Source organism: Erpetoichthys calabaricus, chromosome 5, assembly GCF_900747795.2.
Source record: "Erpetoichthys calabaricus chromosome 5, fErpCal1.3, whole genome shotgun sequence".
Classification (NCBI taxonomy): Eukaryota; Metazoa; Chordata; class Cladistia; order Polypteriformes; family Polypteridae; genus Erpetoichthys; species Erpetoichthys calabaricus.
The window spans coordinates 69,973,383-69,988,943 of record NC_041398.2 but is presented as its reverse complement, the minus strand read 5'-3'; the positions used below and the strand labels follow the sequence as shown (position 1 = coordinate 69,988,943).

At 36.4% G+C, this 15,561-nt stretch overlaps 1 long non-coding RNA gene across 1 annotated transcript; it reads right to left on the bottom strand.

Moving 5' to 3' along the window:
* Positions 1-6,132: 6,132 nt before the first annotated feature.
* LOC127527966 (uncharacterized) lies at positions 6,133-14,886 on the bottom strand. The gene is made up of 3 exons (XR_007935160.1): positions 14,809-14,886; positions 12,551-12,612; positions 6,133-7,224 (listed from the first exon to the last, which is right to left on the bottom strand). It is a non-coding gene; the product is annotated as an uncharacterized LOC127527966 (long non-coding RNA).
* Between the last annotated feature and the right edge of the window lie 675 nt (positions 14,887-15,561).

Below are 15,561 nucleotides of genomic sequence, written 5' to 3'. Positions count from 1 at the left end.
AGCAGTTCTCAATGTAGCTTGTTTCCATTTACATCTGTGTGTGTTCATGCACGGTTTGATTTAATAAAAACATAATAGAAAATGTGATCCATTTTAGGCTTAAAATCATTTGGATGATATCCTTGGAAAGGGAAAAATCTACAATATAAGAACCTTACATTGCAGACTAACAAGACATGAAATTAAATAAGGTCTGAGATTGGCAAGGATCAGTTTCTAATTAAGCAATTGGGTTGGAATAAAAACCTGTAGCCATTATAGCTCTCCAGGTCTGACACTACCTACCTCTGAGTGCCTCTTTCTCTTCCACAATTTGGCTCAAAACCTAATCAGCACATTTTCATCTCATAACAGGCTTAAGCTTCAAGTTTGGTGTTTTTCCATCCAGCCGTTTTAGCTCTAGACCATCCTCAAGAAACTTTGACAGACAGACACACACCCATCATCGAGATATCAATGTTTTCTGTATCAGGGGACCCTAAAATATTGAGATCTGTCAAAAACCACAAAGCAAAAATTAACTCATTTTTCAGATTACTTTACAAAGAACGTACTTTTTAAGTCAGTAGAAAAGGACACATTCGTTCAACAAGCAATTGCTGACAAATGTGGTTAACCCCTTCACCGCCCTCTGCCGGATATATCCGGCACCGCTGTTTTAATGCTAACGCCATACTGCCGGAATTATCCGGCACATTTGCCTGTGGTTATATGAATGCCTGGCAAGTAGTATAACTGACGGTTTGGCGTGGGTATTATTACTACGTTGTATTTCGACAAGTCTGTGGTTGTTTTGGCCGGTCATGTGACGTGATTCGCATGTAACAGCTGTGAATATGGCGAAACGTAAACTGACTTCAAGTGAGGCTTTGCAGGCGATTTTGGACAGTTCTGATCATGATTGTAGCGGTTCTGAAGAAGATTTTAGTGACAGTGATGAGCAGCAACGTGCGCTGCATGATATTGTGAATGAAGACGCATCGGATGACGGCGCTGAGTGGGTGTATCCCCAGCATCTCAGCTGGGCTGCTGCCCGTGGTGAACTACCTTTTCTGCATTCGTTTGAGGGAACGTGTGGCTTTATTGTTGATGTAAACAATTACACTGCTGAGCAGTTTTATGAGCTGTTTGTGTCACCTGATTTGATTAGACATTTTGTTCATCAGACAAATCTGTATGCAGCACAGTTTATTGAGAAAAATCCCAATTTACCTCCACATTCCCGTGTTCGTGCTTGGTTTGACACTGATGAAAACGAAATGAAAAAATTCATTGGGATTTTGATGTTGATGGGAATAATCAGAAAACCAGATATTGAGATGTACTGGTCTACAGATCCTATGTATGCAACACCTATTTTTGCAGCTGTCATGACACGTAACCGATTCTCTTTGCTGCTGAAATTCTTTCATTTGAATGACAACAGAAACGAGCCAGATAAGAAAGATCCAAACCGCGACCACTTGTTCAAGCTACGTCCTTTGATTGATCATTTATTTGAAGCATTTCAGTTGCCCTACATGCCAGGACCGTCAGTTGCAGTTGATGAAAGTTTATTGTCGTGGAAGGGCCGCTTACAGTTTCGACAGTATCTACCATTGAAAAGGGCACGGTTTGGTATCAAGATGTTTTGCTTAGCTGAGAATTCAGGTTACATTTATAGATTTCGTGTATACACTGGCAACTTGCACAACATTTAGTGGTCAATACTGCTTGAATAAATGTAAAAAATGTAAAAAAAAATGTAAAAAAGTAAAAAAACAAAAATTGTTCAGATTTCGCCTGGCTTGGGGAATATTTAGGGAGTTGGCGGTTAAAGGGTTAATGAGATGAAAATCCACACTAAGATGGTGTCTCCAAGTGGCCAATGTTCAAGGTTATAAACAGTATTATTTGCATGACTTTCATTCTTCTAAGAGTGTAGTTTTACTTTGAGGGTGGCATCAAAGAGCTCAGCGCTCTGCATTACAACTGGGAAGGCCCAGCATTGATTAGAGAGTATGCCCATTCTTTGGCGTTCTCTCATTTTAAACTACTGTAACTGTTGACTGTATACAGTATGGAAAGGTGTGTTATTTACATAGAGCTACCATGTCATTAAAAACAGATTAATTGAATTTTTTCATTACATCCTTGTACTGTATTTGTGCAAGAAATGCTCTACAAAGTGTACATTTTAGCTGTCTGAATATTAAAAGAGTAAAGTGTAGAAGAAATGGGCTACCAGTAATGGTATTCTTTAATAACTAAAGTGCAGTTAACTTTAGCTTCCTTGGCAGATGTTTAGTAACTAACTTAAGGAACGCTATTTATACTGTTCATATGATGAACCGAAAATAAAAGGCAACTATGTTTTACTTGTTTTATGAATGTCTCTATCCAAGTGCAGTTCTTACTACTGGATCACTGACAGCCTTGTAGTTTACAGTTCAACGCCTCAGCCACGCCACTACATTTTAAGCCATAGTTATTGTGGATTTAATCACATGTTTTGAGTATCCTGTAAAACCATTAGCTCTTTCTCAACATGTACAAGAACCAAAGAAATATGTCTTTAACTAGAATGTATAGACTTGAAATTAATTTGGTAGATTCCAAGAATTGAATTGGGCATAAACTGTAATCAAAAAATTGAAACTAACAGTAACTCACATAAATTGAATATAATTGTTTCTATAAATAATGCACACTAGGAAAAATGATATTTTCTTTATTGCTTTCAGTACACCTACAGCTTTAAATAAAAACACACTACAGCTGCCAAATGTGCAAGTATTCAATTTACAGAACACCACATGAATTAACCTTTTAAAATTTTTACTTGAGTCAAACATATTGAACTACCAAAATAGCCAGGCGACCTTTCTATCATTGATGCCAAGAATTCAGTATTTGGGTACTTTTCTGTTTTCATAGTTTATAATAAAACATTCTAATAGTGTTTTTTCTATAACATGGGTCTTGAATTATCTAAAAATTGATATTCTGCATTTTAGTGTTCTGTTAGAAACGTAAGGTAGATAAGTAATGTTTATAGTTTTTATGTGAGGTGATGAGATGTGTATATTTTTAAAATTGTGAAAGTCTTAATTATTTTCTTTTGTTTTTTTCAAAATACTGAGCCTTGTAAATGCTATAAAAACAAAACCAAAATGTAATATGTGAAGATACACATTTTAATTCGGTAGAAAATACTATTTTGTTTCTATTTATACAGTAATTGTATTGCAGACTACAGACATTATTTGGAAGTATCCAGTGTAAACATTTCCATCATTCAGTTGCTTTACAACAATACCTTGACTGTACAAGCAAGACACAATTTACAGTGATCCCTCGCTATATCGCGCTTCGCCTTTCGCGGCTTCACTCCATCGCGGATTTTATATGTAAGCATATTTAAATATATATCGCGGATTTTTCGCTGCTTCGCGGGTTTCTGCGGACAATAGGTCTTTTAATTTCTGGTACATGCTTCCTCAGTTGGTTTGCCCAGTTGATTTCATACAAGGGACGCTATTGGCAGATGGCTGAGAAGCTATCCAGCTTACTTTCTCTCTCCCTCTCTCTCTCTCTCTTGCGCTGACATAGGGGGGTGTGAGCAGGGGGGCTGTGTGCAGCTGCTTCCTGAAGGACATGCTGCACGGAGCTTCGCATACTTAAAAGCTCAAAGGGCACGTATTGATTTTTTTTATCTGTCTCTCTCTATCTCTCTCTCTCTCTCTTCCTGCTCCTGACAGAGGGGGTGTGAGCTGCCGCCTTCAACAGCTTTGTACCTGCGGTGCTTCGCATACTTAAAAGCCAAAAAGCCCTATTGATTTTTTTTTTGACTGCTTGCTTTGCACTCCTTTGAAAAGGAAGATATGTTTGCATTCTTTTAATTGTGAGACAGAACTGTCATCTCTGTCTTGTCATGGAGCACAGTTTAAACTTTTGAAAAAGAGACAAATGTTTGTTTGCAGTGTTTTGAATAACGTTCCTGTCTCTCTACAACCTCCTGTGTTTCTGCGCAAATCTGTGACCCAAGCATGACATTCTAAAAATAACCATATAAACATATGGTTTCTACTTCGCGGATTTTCCTATTTCGCGGGTGGCTCTGGAACGCAACCCCCGCGATGGAGGAGGGATTACTGTATAACACTATACTTACTCCAAAGATTTTGGCTATTCATACTGCTTTGACAGGTTTGCTTCCCGGGTCCTCCCTGCGTGGAGTTTGCATGTTCTCCCTGTGTCTGCATGGGTTTCCTCCCACAGTCCAAAGACATGCAGGTTAGGTGCATTGGTGATCCTAAATTGTCCCTAGTGTGTGTCCTGCGGTGGGCTGGTGCCCTGCCTGGGATTTGTTCCTGCCTTGCGCCCTGTGTTGGCTGGGATTGGCTTCGGCAGACCCCCGTGACCCTGTGTTAGGATATAGTGGGTTGGAAACTGACTGACTGACTAGATACTGCTTTGACAAAACTTATTTAACAATGAATTAAAAATTAGAAACCTAAAATCAAGTTTACCAGTTGGCCATGCAGTTTAAAATAACATGACTTATAAACAAATATAATGTGTAGAAAAGTGTACTCAAATGAAAAAGTGCCTTCATTTGATTCAACCAAATAAGTACTTGGGGCATTTCCTAAAAATATTAATGGCTACTTTAAACTGTGAGTGGTAAATGTATTTGTCAGTCTGTGTATACAAGGACTGATTAAAAAATATTTTGGGCCTGAGTACAGAAACTATATTCTATGGTTCTGACTTAGTAAGTCAGCAAAGATTCCTCGTGTGTGCAAAAATGGTCTGCAAAATTCTATTGCAGCAGAGTGTATCTCAAAGGTGATCAATCCAAGGACTCTCATCTTTCCACATTAATTACTGAAGAAAATGCTGCCATTGTGAATAGAATCATAAGTAAGAATTAAATAGCAATGTTGTGCAAGATTACAGACACTATAGGGATAGTTATGGGTCATCCGATACATTATTAAAAGTGCTATATAAATAAAAATTATTATTCATTAACAAATAAATGTGATGAAGGTCTGTCCATGATGATTGCCCTTAACTCTTGAAATAAAAGCATCAGTATGTGATCTCGTGTTACAAGGGGCTTTTTTTTTTAAAATTTATTTGCTTCATACAATTTCTGGTACTGTATTAGGAATTTGTTATTTTTCACATACCCCTTGAGGTCAGAGCACAGGGTCAGCCATTATACAACACCTCTGGAGCAATTTCAGGTTAAAGGCCTTGCTGAAGGGCCCAACGAGGTAGTGGTAGTAACAGGATTTGAACCGGCAACCTTCTGGATACCAGCGCAGATCTTTAGCCTCAGAGCCACCACTTTGCCTTTGAAGTTAATGAGTTGAGACTGAGGGAGATGTAAGGAGTGTTTCATTAATGGGGATGAAACATGAATAGATCACTATGACACAAACTTCAAACAACAATCAAAACAATGGAAGCTTGGTGATTACACCAACACCAAGGAAATTCAACGCCTATACTAGTACTGACAAAATCGTGTACAATTTTTTATTATTCTGAACATGTTGTCCATATTTATAATGTGCCTCAGGAGAACCACATAACCAGTCAATACTACAATATTTTCTTTGACTTTTGCGACTGTCACCAAAGCTCACACTGCAAAGCTTACTTTGTGAAGCTGTGGATTCAAGGAGAAGTCATACCTGATCTGTTCTCCAAGCAAATGTGACTATCATCTCTTCCTAAGGTGAAGGGCTACTGCCATGGAATGAGTTGTGCCAATAAGTCATCAGCTCTGCTACAAAAAGATGGAATGTTTGAGTTGCACAGAAAAGTTCCAGGAATTTAATAATAAATGTTTTAAGTATTTACAGTAATTTTATTTAAAAAAAAAAAAAACAAAAACTTTTTTTTACTGGCATTTGAGGCTGTATTCCATTGAAATTGAACAAAACATACAATTATAGATCAAAGATTCATTTATTTTGTCCTACATTGAAACTTTTAGTACTTCCACTATTCCCCAATGCTGTTGTTTCCTTTCTTATGTTCATTTCTTTTAATGCAAAGGAGTATATCTGAAAAGGAAAAATGTATGTATATCTGCACATTAATATAAGGATCTGTACAGTGGCATATACTGTGGTGTCATGGAAATTCCGTATTTGCTAATGAGCTAAGCAGGATTAATGGACACATCCAAAGGGTAAAGGAAGCAAAACAGACAACTACATAAAAAGTTTATACCTTTTTGGTTACCTTATCACTAGCTTTATCTAACTTGGAATCCTGGAAATGACAGCTCAAACTGTATTGACGGGATTGGGTTTTAAAAATGGTAAATGAAAAAAAATTACAACAGCGATGTTGGTGCTGCAGTTTGTGCAAACACTCTTAATAAAGTGAATCACTCAACCATACTTTAACAACACTGCCTTTATTGTAAGTTATTGGAGAAATACAGTGAACCGGCAAAATAAGACCAATGCAAACATAATTAAGAATATTACTCATTATGTCAATTGAAATATTAATTTTTAGTTATGTAAACCTCAGTTAATTGAGAAAGTGTTAACAGAGTTTTAAATAAAAAGTGGCAAAAACAAAATGTTGTTTTTGAGCTCAATTCTGTATGTGAAACAACCTTGGGGGGTTGCAAAATACAATGCCAACAACAAGGCATTTACAACAGTGAACAAAACGTAGTTGTGGCTTTAATGTGAACAACTGAACTCAAATAAGTCTAATACAAATAGGAATTTACCTGAACAGCAATTGACTAAAGAACAATAGCCTTAAAGCTTAAAAAATGTGTTTGTAAGAAACAGTCATACAAGAATTGTATTGTCCCCAACATGAAAAAGACAAGTGCACAATGTTTGGGACCCATGTTATAGTTTTGATCTGAAATAGACTCGGCCAGGAGAAGGAGCTTACACAAGAGAAGCACCATCTAAAAAGAACAGAGAAAAAAAGGGCAGAAAAAAACTAGACATATTCTTCCCTTGTTGCCCCAGGCTACAGACAGAGAGTAACTGAGAAATTTGCAGGAAATTAAGAGCTGCTGAAAGCTCCAACTGAGTGGTTGCCTAGCAATTGTGAGAAGAACACACAAAAAAAGCCTAAGAATGAAGTGCTTTATGTTACTCTGTGGAGCTAATGGATGTTGCTCTTTACTTTCAGATGCTCAGTCATAGATCCCCATGACTTTCCAGTGGAGATCTTCACCTTTAAAGGGACCTGTGAAATTAAATAAACATAAATGAGGTCAGTTCCCTTTGTGTGAGTAGTGTTAGCAATGAGATATTTCAGTGGTTTCACAAAATAGTCTGGGTCATAGCCACATAAACAAAAATAATATTAAAAAATTAGTGTATGAACCCAACAAGAATAATGTTTCAAATTTTTATAATAGTACCTGAGTGACAGAATAAGTGATGTTTGTACTGTGTATTTCCAAGATATGTCTGTCTGTTTAATAGTATAAATAAGTCACTTGTATTATATTGTAAATTATAAATGAGTGTGTGCACATATAAGCATGCCTTAAATCCTTTGCTGCTGGGATAAGCTTTGATTCCCATGACCTGAATTCCATTACGACTGTTCAAAAATTTATTTTTTAACATCATTGCTTGCTTACCTAAATCCAGAGTGAACAAAGCTGTATTTGGAATCCTCTGAATTGCCATTCATGGAAATCCTTGGAATAGCTGTTTTGTCTAAAATGCATTCACCCACCCAGAATCAGCTCTTTAACTTTGATAGGAAAGGTAGCTTTGTGTGTTATATTATGTAACATGTTGTGCGGTTGCATGCTGCATAGTGCTATATAAAAAGAGGGACTTTTTACAAGAGTGCCAATACAAGTTATGATGAAGTAATTACCTTGTATTGTACAAGCAGAAATGTTATAACAAAACACTTAGCCTGAGTTGTTCTGACTGTAGAAAGGTTTCTTGGAGATTGAGATTGTTTAGAAACCCTGAGCTTTGAAAGGGAATGGCATTGTTTTGGCAAGAAAATGTATTAATCAAGACATACAAGTGTTCGTTCTGTATAAACGAGAAATAGCATGAAAGGCCTAAATGATGTCTAATGTAATTTTTGATAGCTTGTCATTTATATGCCCAACATCCTGCCTATCACTTTTTGCCTAGATGCCAAATGCACCTACCTAAAGGGGCGGAGAAATGTAAAAAAGAAAAAACAGTAGGCTCCTGTTCAACTTTCATAAAGAAACACAACATGCACATTGATGTTGCTTGGCATTAGTGCACCCCTATGTTTTATGAGTTTCATGCAATAGAAAGCACCTCAATTAATAACTGGCTGAGAACTGGTTACCTTTTTATGAGTTGCAACTACAATACTGAAATCACAGTTCTATTTATTAACACTATATACAAAATAACATACCTAAAGTAAATTAACTGTTTTCAATGCTCACATCTTCACTGCTTACTTACAGCAACTTTATTTACTATATATTTTTGACTTTTTATCATCCAAACAGATATCTTGGAATTCATATTTCTTTATTTGAATAAAATGTTAAAATGCTTTACAATTAAGTGAAACTAGAATATATCTACCTATCACAAACCATGGTGTTCAGTAATGCTGAAAAGCAGTGGAAAAGTTAAGCAATTAGGCTCTTAAGCCCAATTTGTACTTTCTGCATACCTATATTTGCACTTATACATGTATGTGCTGTAATTTTGACATTAATCTGAATGACCAGACTTGTTTGCAAACCTGCCCAAGACTCTTGAAATTCCATTGTCTGCAGGGACAAGCATTTACTATGTGTGTGTTGCAAATGAGCTAAACACACAAATAAAATTACACTTTCCCTTACAAATATGCTACAAAAGGACAACCATCCACTTTGTGTGCATATGCACCTCTTCAGGAAAAAGATATTCTGTTAAATCTCAGGGAGTAAAGATGCCTTCTTTTTTTTTTTTGTAACTTCAGTGCTCCTGTATTTCATCTGCTATGCGGTTAGATTCAATATATCCCAACAATTTGTGCTGTACCCTGTTCAAATGCATGATCCTTGGCCATTGCTTGCATATGAAACAAGTTTTGTATAATATTTAAAGAATCCAAACCAGTTTTAATAGCTCAGTGGTCTGTTAAGATGTGCAATTAGCCTTCTGTAATACACAACAGCAACTCATTTCATTGTGTGCTGCTCTGAATTAAATATTTTTTTAATACTTAATTTTAAAAAGGAAAAAGAAAAAGCACTGTATAGGTTAAAACAACTAATGATTTCTAATACATTTATATGACATGCCAAATTCATTTGATCCATCTTTCTTAGAAGTGAATGCTACAAGGGGATATCGGTGAAAATACAGTAATACAATTTTTGCAGAAGTACAAAATTTGCTAGGTTCAGAATGCAGCCTTTGCCATTTGGATCCAGAAACCAAATAGTACATGAAAAGTAATAAAACATATACAAAATAGAAATGTAGCCAAATGAGTCAGAAAGCAATTCAGATTAAATTACCCAAAGGAGTGGAAGGGTGTTCATACAGAACAAAATCAAGCACAGCAAATTGTAAATATAGCGGAAGTGGATGAGATATGAGTAGTGAGCTCACTCCATGCTGGTATTAATCTCTAGCCTAAAATAATGTTGAGAGGCAAGGAATTCATGTTAATGGAGCATGGGTCACTGAAGGTATGCCTGCAATTTTGCCAAAAAATAAAAAAAACCTACTGCCACTAAAATAACACATGAAAGCAATCTTGTGTAGTCCTAAATTGACACTTATCTGCAGTAACAGCTGAAACATGCAAGCTGGTCTGCATATATGAAAAATGCCGTTTCTTTATTTGAGAAATAAAATGAGTTTCTGAAATTCATTGAATATTTGGTACACTGTATTAATACATAAATGGAAAAAATATTTGATGTGTAAATTAGAACAATACTCTTTTACAAATTAGCTTTGTGTTCATTAGGTACTAAAATACATCAGCTCACCTGTGTGAATATACAAGTACTGCAATGAAAATGTGTAAGTACTTATATTTGATTTTTCTCACATGCATTTCTTTCATATATGCAGATCAACTTGCATGTCTCAGCAGTTACTGCTGATGAGCATCAATACAGGACTAGACGAGGCTGCATTCATCTATTGTTTAAGTGGCAGAGGTTTTTTTTTTCCTTTTTTGCCAAATTACATCTAAATATTATTAGTTTTAACAGGCTAAATAGGAAAGAATCATCAGTCATGTACAACATCTGTATTCTACTGCTATTTACTATAAGAAGTCGCACTCCGTGGCTATTCCCAATCTGTGATATATTTTAGCGATATATTTTGACTTGTTAACGAACCCAAGCTGCCTATTCTGTTACTTGGCTGTATGATAGGCTGCCTGCCTCCTAGTAGTCAATGGAAAAATAAAGTTATAGAGGCACAGCATTTCTGTAGGGGTGCAATTTAATAGTCAGTTAGCATTCCCATTTGTTAATTTCATCATTGTGCAGCATTATGTGTAGATATGTCCAAAATCTTGACCACATTTTTTAAATAACACAGTATAGACAAACATAAAAACAGTTATTGCATTATTGTTTACTGTAAGAAAGTAATGAATTATATCAATGTGACATATTGGTATTTTATACTATGAGAATTAATCATTAAAAGCATAAAATTTTGTTGAAATCATCAGACGCACTGTCTTCATTAGGATATGAACTGAACATCTCAGGCTACATGTTTATCGTGAACTAGTATGAATGCAAACAGGACCTTACTCTTATCCTTTCCCTACCTTAGGCCACAGGTTCAACACGCCCTTGACCCTCTGCAGTTTGCATATCAGGAGAAGGTGGGAGCGGAGGATGCCATCATCTATATGCTACACCGATCCCTCTCTCACTTGGACAGAGGCAGTGGTGCTGTAAGAATTATGTTTCTAGACTTTTCTAGCGCCTTCAACACAATCCAACCTCTGCTCCTTAGGGACAAGCTGACAGAGATGGGATTAGATTCATACCTAATGGCATGGATTGTGGACTATCTTAAAGACAGACCTCAGTATGTGCGTCTTGGGAACTGCACGTCTGACATTGTGGTCAGCAACACAGGAGCGCCACAGGGGACTGTACTTTCTCCGGTCCTGTTCAGCCTATATACATCGGACTTCCAATACAACTCGGAGTCCTGCCATGTGCAAAAGTTCGCTGATGACACTGCTATCGTGGGCTGCATCAGGAATGGGCTGGAGGAGGAGTATAGGGACCTAATCAATGACTTTGTTAAATGGTGCGACTCAAACCACCTACATCTGAACACCAGCAAAACCAAGGAGCTGGTGGTGGATTTTAGGAGGCCCAGACCCCTCATAGACCCAGTGATCATCAAAGGTGACTGTGTGCAGATGGTGCAGACCTATAAATATCTGGGAGTGCAGCTGGATGATAAATTAGACTGGACTGCCAATACTGATGCGCTGTGCAAGAAAGGACAAAGCCGGTTATACCTCCTTAGAAGGCTGGCGTCCTTCAACATCTGCAATAAGATGCTGCAGATGTTCTATCAGACAGTTGTGGCGAGTGCCCTCTTCTACGCAGTGGTGTGCTGGGGAGGCAGCATTAAGAGGAAAGACGCCTCACGCCTGGACAAACTGGTGAGGAAGGCAAGCTCTATTGTTGGCATGGAGCTGGACAGTTTAACATCTGTGGCAGAGTGAAGGGCGCTCAGCAGGCTCCTATCAATTATGGAGACTCCACTGCATCCACTTAATAGTATCATCTCCAGACAGAAGAGCAGCTTCAGCGACAGACTGCTGTCACTGTCCTGCTCCACTGACAGACTGAGGAGATCGTTCGTCCCCCAAACTATGCGACTCTTTAATTCCACCCGGGGGGGGGGGGGGGGTAAACGTTAACATTTAACATTATACATAGTTATTGTCTGTTTTTCACCTACATTATTATCATTCTTTAATTTAATATTATTTATTGTATCAGTATGCTGCTGCTGAAGAATGTGAATTTCCCATTGGGATTAATAAAGTATGTATGTATGTATGTATGTATGTATGTATGTATCTATCTATCTATCTATCTATCTATCTATCTATCTATCTATCTATCTATCTATCTATCTATCTATCTATCTATCTATCTATCTGCTTTGGATGGAATTTCATTAACTACTTAAGTGCTTTGAAGGTGGGTGTGATGTTCTGATAGTCCCTTGGCCTATCTTTGAAAATACACTTTCACAGGCCTGTGATTAAAGCAAATCTATCCCCTTATGGGAACACCAAAACTCAAAAGATGTCCTAAAGTAATGTTATAGATTAAACTGTTACTGTGACGTCATTACAAAAAAATAGACATGACAGGCTTTGGGTGGCTTCTTAAAGAGGCACTATCTACATCCACAACTCAACTCTCCATGTACATTAACAAAACACAGAAAAATAAGGATTTGTTTTAAATGTTTTGTGAAGTGGGGGGCTTTTTGTAACCAAGCGACTTGTACTGACCTCTATAAAATGTACTTTACATTATAGAAAATACCTTTAGATGTATTCCAAAACTATCAATATGCTGGAGTGATTCCATCATATGTTTTATAATGCCTGCAAAAGAAGAAAGAAAGATGCTTAAAAAACAAGCAAACTGCATATCTGCTTTAAATTACTAGCACTGCTAGCACAAGAGTGAGCTACAATATTTCTGTTAACAGCAGACTCAAAGCACAAAGTCCATGTACCTATGTATTTTGAAGGTGATGCTTGAAGGCATAACTGTAGCCTAACAGTGTCAGATAAGATGTTTGTTTAAACAGATTTTATTTGTCTATTACTGTGACTTAGTCAAAGATCTTAGCACATTTTTATGAGTAATTACCTCAGAAATCCAGGTAATTTCAAAAGGTTCACAGATTTGTTCTTCAAACTGTAGTTACAGTATTATTCATTATGTAATCTTTCATATTTAAGATAAAAAATAATGCCTCGATTTTGTGTTGTCTGTAACTGGTGAAAAGATTTAGTATTAAAATATGGTAACAAAGGTATGGAAACACCAAGCCATTGAAGGGTTTTTACTTTTTTTCCCTAAATTTTAGAATATTAATGAACACAATAAAATAACAACACATATGCAGTGGTCAAAAAGTCTTAAATAAACCCAAACTATTCTATATTCTGAATTCTTCAAAGCAGCCACCCTTTGCTTTGATGATAGTTTTGCATATTTTTAGCATTCTCTCAACCAGCTTCATGAGCCAGCCACATATGATGCTATTCCTAGTCTTAACAAAGTTCTCACATATTTTGAGAACATATTGGCTGCGTTTCCTTCACTCTCCAGTCCAAGCTATTCCAGACCTTATCTACTAGGTAAGTCTTGTAACTGTGGAGGCTTGGCTTATCTGCTGCAGCATTCCATCACTCTGCTTCTTCATCAGATTACACAGCTTAGTGGTTTGTTTTGTGTTACTGCCATTTTGAAAAACAAATGACCACCAAATTAGGCACAGAACCAAATGGAATGTGGTGCTGTGCCAAAACACTGTGGTGACGATACTTGTTAAGTGTGCTAACAATTCTAAATAAATTACTGGAAGTGTCACAGCAAAGCACAACCACACCATCATATTTATTCCACCATACTTGCTGGTTGGAGCCTCGTATTTAGACATTTTTCATTCACTTTATCTGCATTTCATGAAGACTCAGATATTGTAACCAAAAATCTCATATTTAGATTCATCAGACCAGAGGACATATTTCTGTTTGCCAAATGACCATTACCTATGTTTCTATGCCTAATCAAGTTAATTGGTGATTTCAGGGGTTGGCGATTCTAATAAACTTATCCATTGCAGCAGGGGCAACTCTGATTTGCCTTTCTTGTGCAAGTCTACAGGGTTTTTGAGACTGTACTTTTTAACTTTCAAAGTTCTTAAAATCTTCCAGACAGGCTGGACCTGCAATTTTTTAAAGTAATAATGGACTTTTGTTTCTCTTTGCTAGCTTGAGCTGTTCTGGGTATATTTTGAACTACTATAATAACAAATTATGGCCTTCTTTCAAATAGGGTTGTTTGTACATGTTACATTTTCACAACAAGTACTTGGTTCAAACACATTAAATAGGGTAGAAATTTAACTTTTAAGGAGGCACACATAGTAATAAGGATGTTATAATGATTCTGGCGAACATTTTCAAATTCTAAATTTCACTAAGGTTCTAAAAACAAAAATTAGTCAAAGGAGGAATATTAAAAAAAAAAATAAAATTAAAACTTAATTTATTAAAGGAACTCATAAACTGGCATCACATTCGCTATTTATATACAGTATATCTTACAAACAAATTTCAAGTATTTAGTTTAAAATGTTATTAAGACTATGAAAAACATGCCTTCCGTCAAGTCTGTCGAAACTACTGGATTGATATGTTATGCAAAGATGAAATGTTTTGGCTACAAGGAAAAGATATCAGTACATAGCTGTTCTGATTTCTGATTGAGTACAAAAGGCCTCAATGTGATATCACTGGTCACTATGCTTTAAACACAAATTGGTGGAGAAAAAATGTAGTAGCATGATTTCACAGGAATGTTGTCTTCACACTTGAAGTCATATCTTTGGATTGCATCTATGCTTTACTATCACCCTGCTGTAAAATGAAGGACAAACATTCAACACCCAGGAACAAAATACCATGAATATTTGAACTGGCAACAATTTTGAGTACTTAAGCTCTTCATTTCAAGTCAGTCTAGCTTTTCTTCCTTATTTGTAACAACATAATTGTCTCACTAACCTGCAAATTCCTCTACTTGGTCATCTTTGACTTCAAAAAGAAGCTCATCGTGAATCTGAGCAATTAACCTATAAAAAGCAAGTTAAATGGAACATTACTTTCACAAACAGATGTTTTGCAATTTTATTAAGTAAGGCTAAATCTTACATGTCATTACTCAATGGGGTTTAGTATATGTAGTATATGTTACCAAATAATTTTTGTGTAATGTTTGTACAAACTAATTACTCTAGGAAGCTGATTTTCTGATCAAGAGTCTTTGTATCTGTGGGAGTGATTTTCATTTACATTTTTATTTGAAAGGAAGATAAAGTGAACTTTCTTCAGAATTATTGCACTAATCTCAAAAACATTTTCTTTAAAATAGTGACTGTTGTACTGAAAATTGCTTTGGCTTTGACAGCTATACCGACTACCAAAAAACAACTAAAATGTATAAAGTTCCACAATATTTCCAAAACCAAGCACTGACCACACACCAAATGGAGAAGGTGGAAAAGAAAGCTCAGTCATGATATGAATTCTGAGTGAAAAGGAGCCTCTAGGGGGAGATTATAATCTAACCCAAACTCAAGCAAGATGCAAAATAAATAAATAAATAAAATAAACTACTTTATAATGGATTTTCTCCCCCCTGGTACTTGAATTTTTTTCTGGGGCTACCTCCCAACCCCTAGTTCAAAGGTTCTTGGCCCAGGAGGGCCTGGTAAGCTGTGGTCAAATGGTACTTCACTTCTGTGTAACCCATCACTA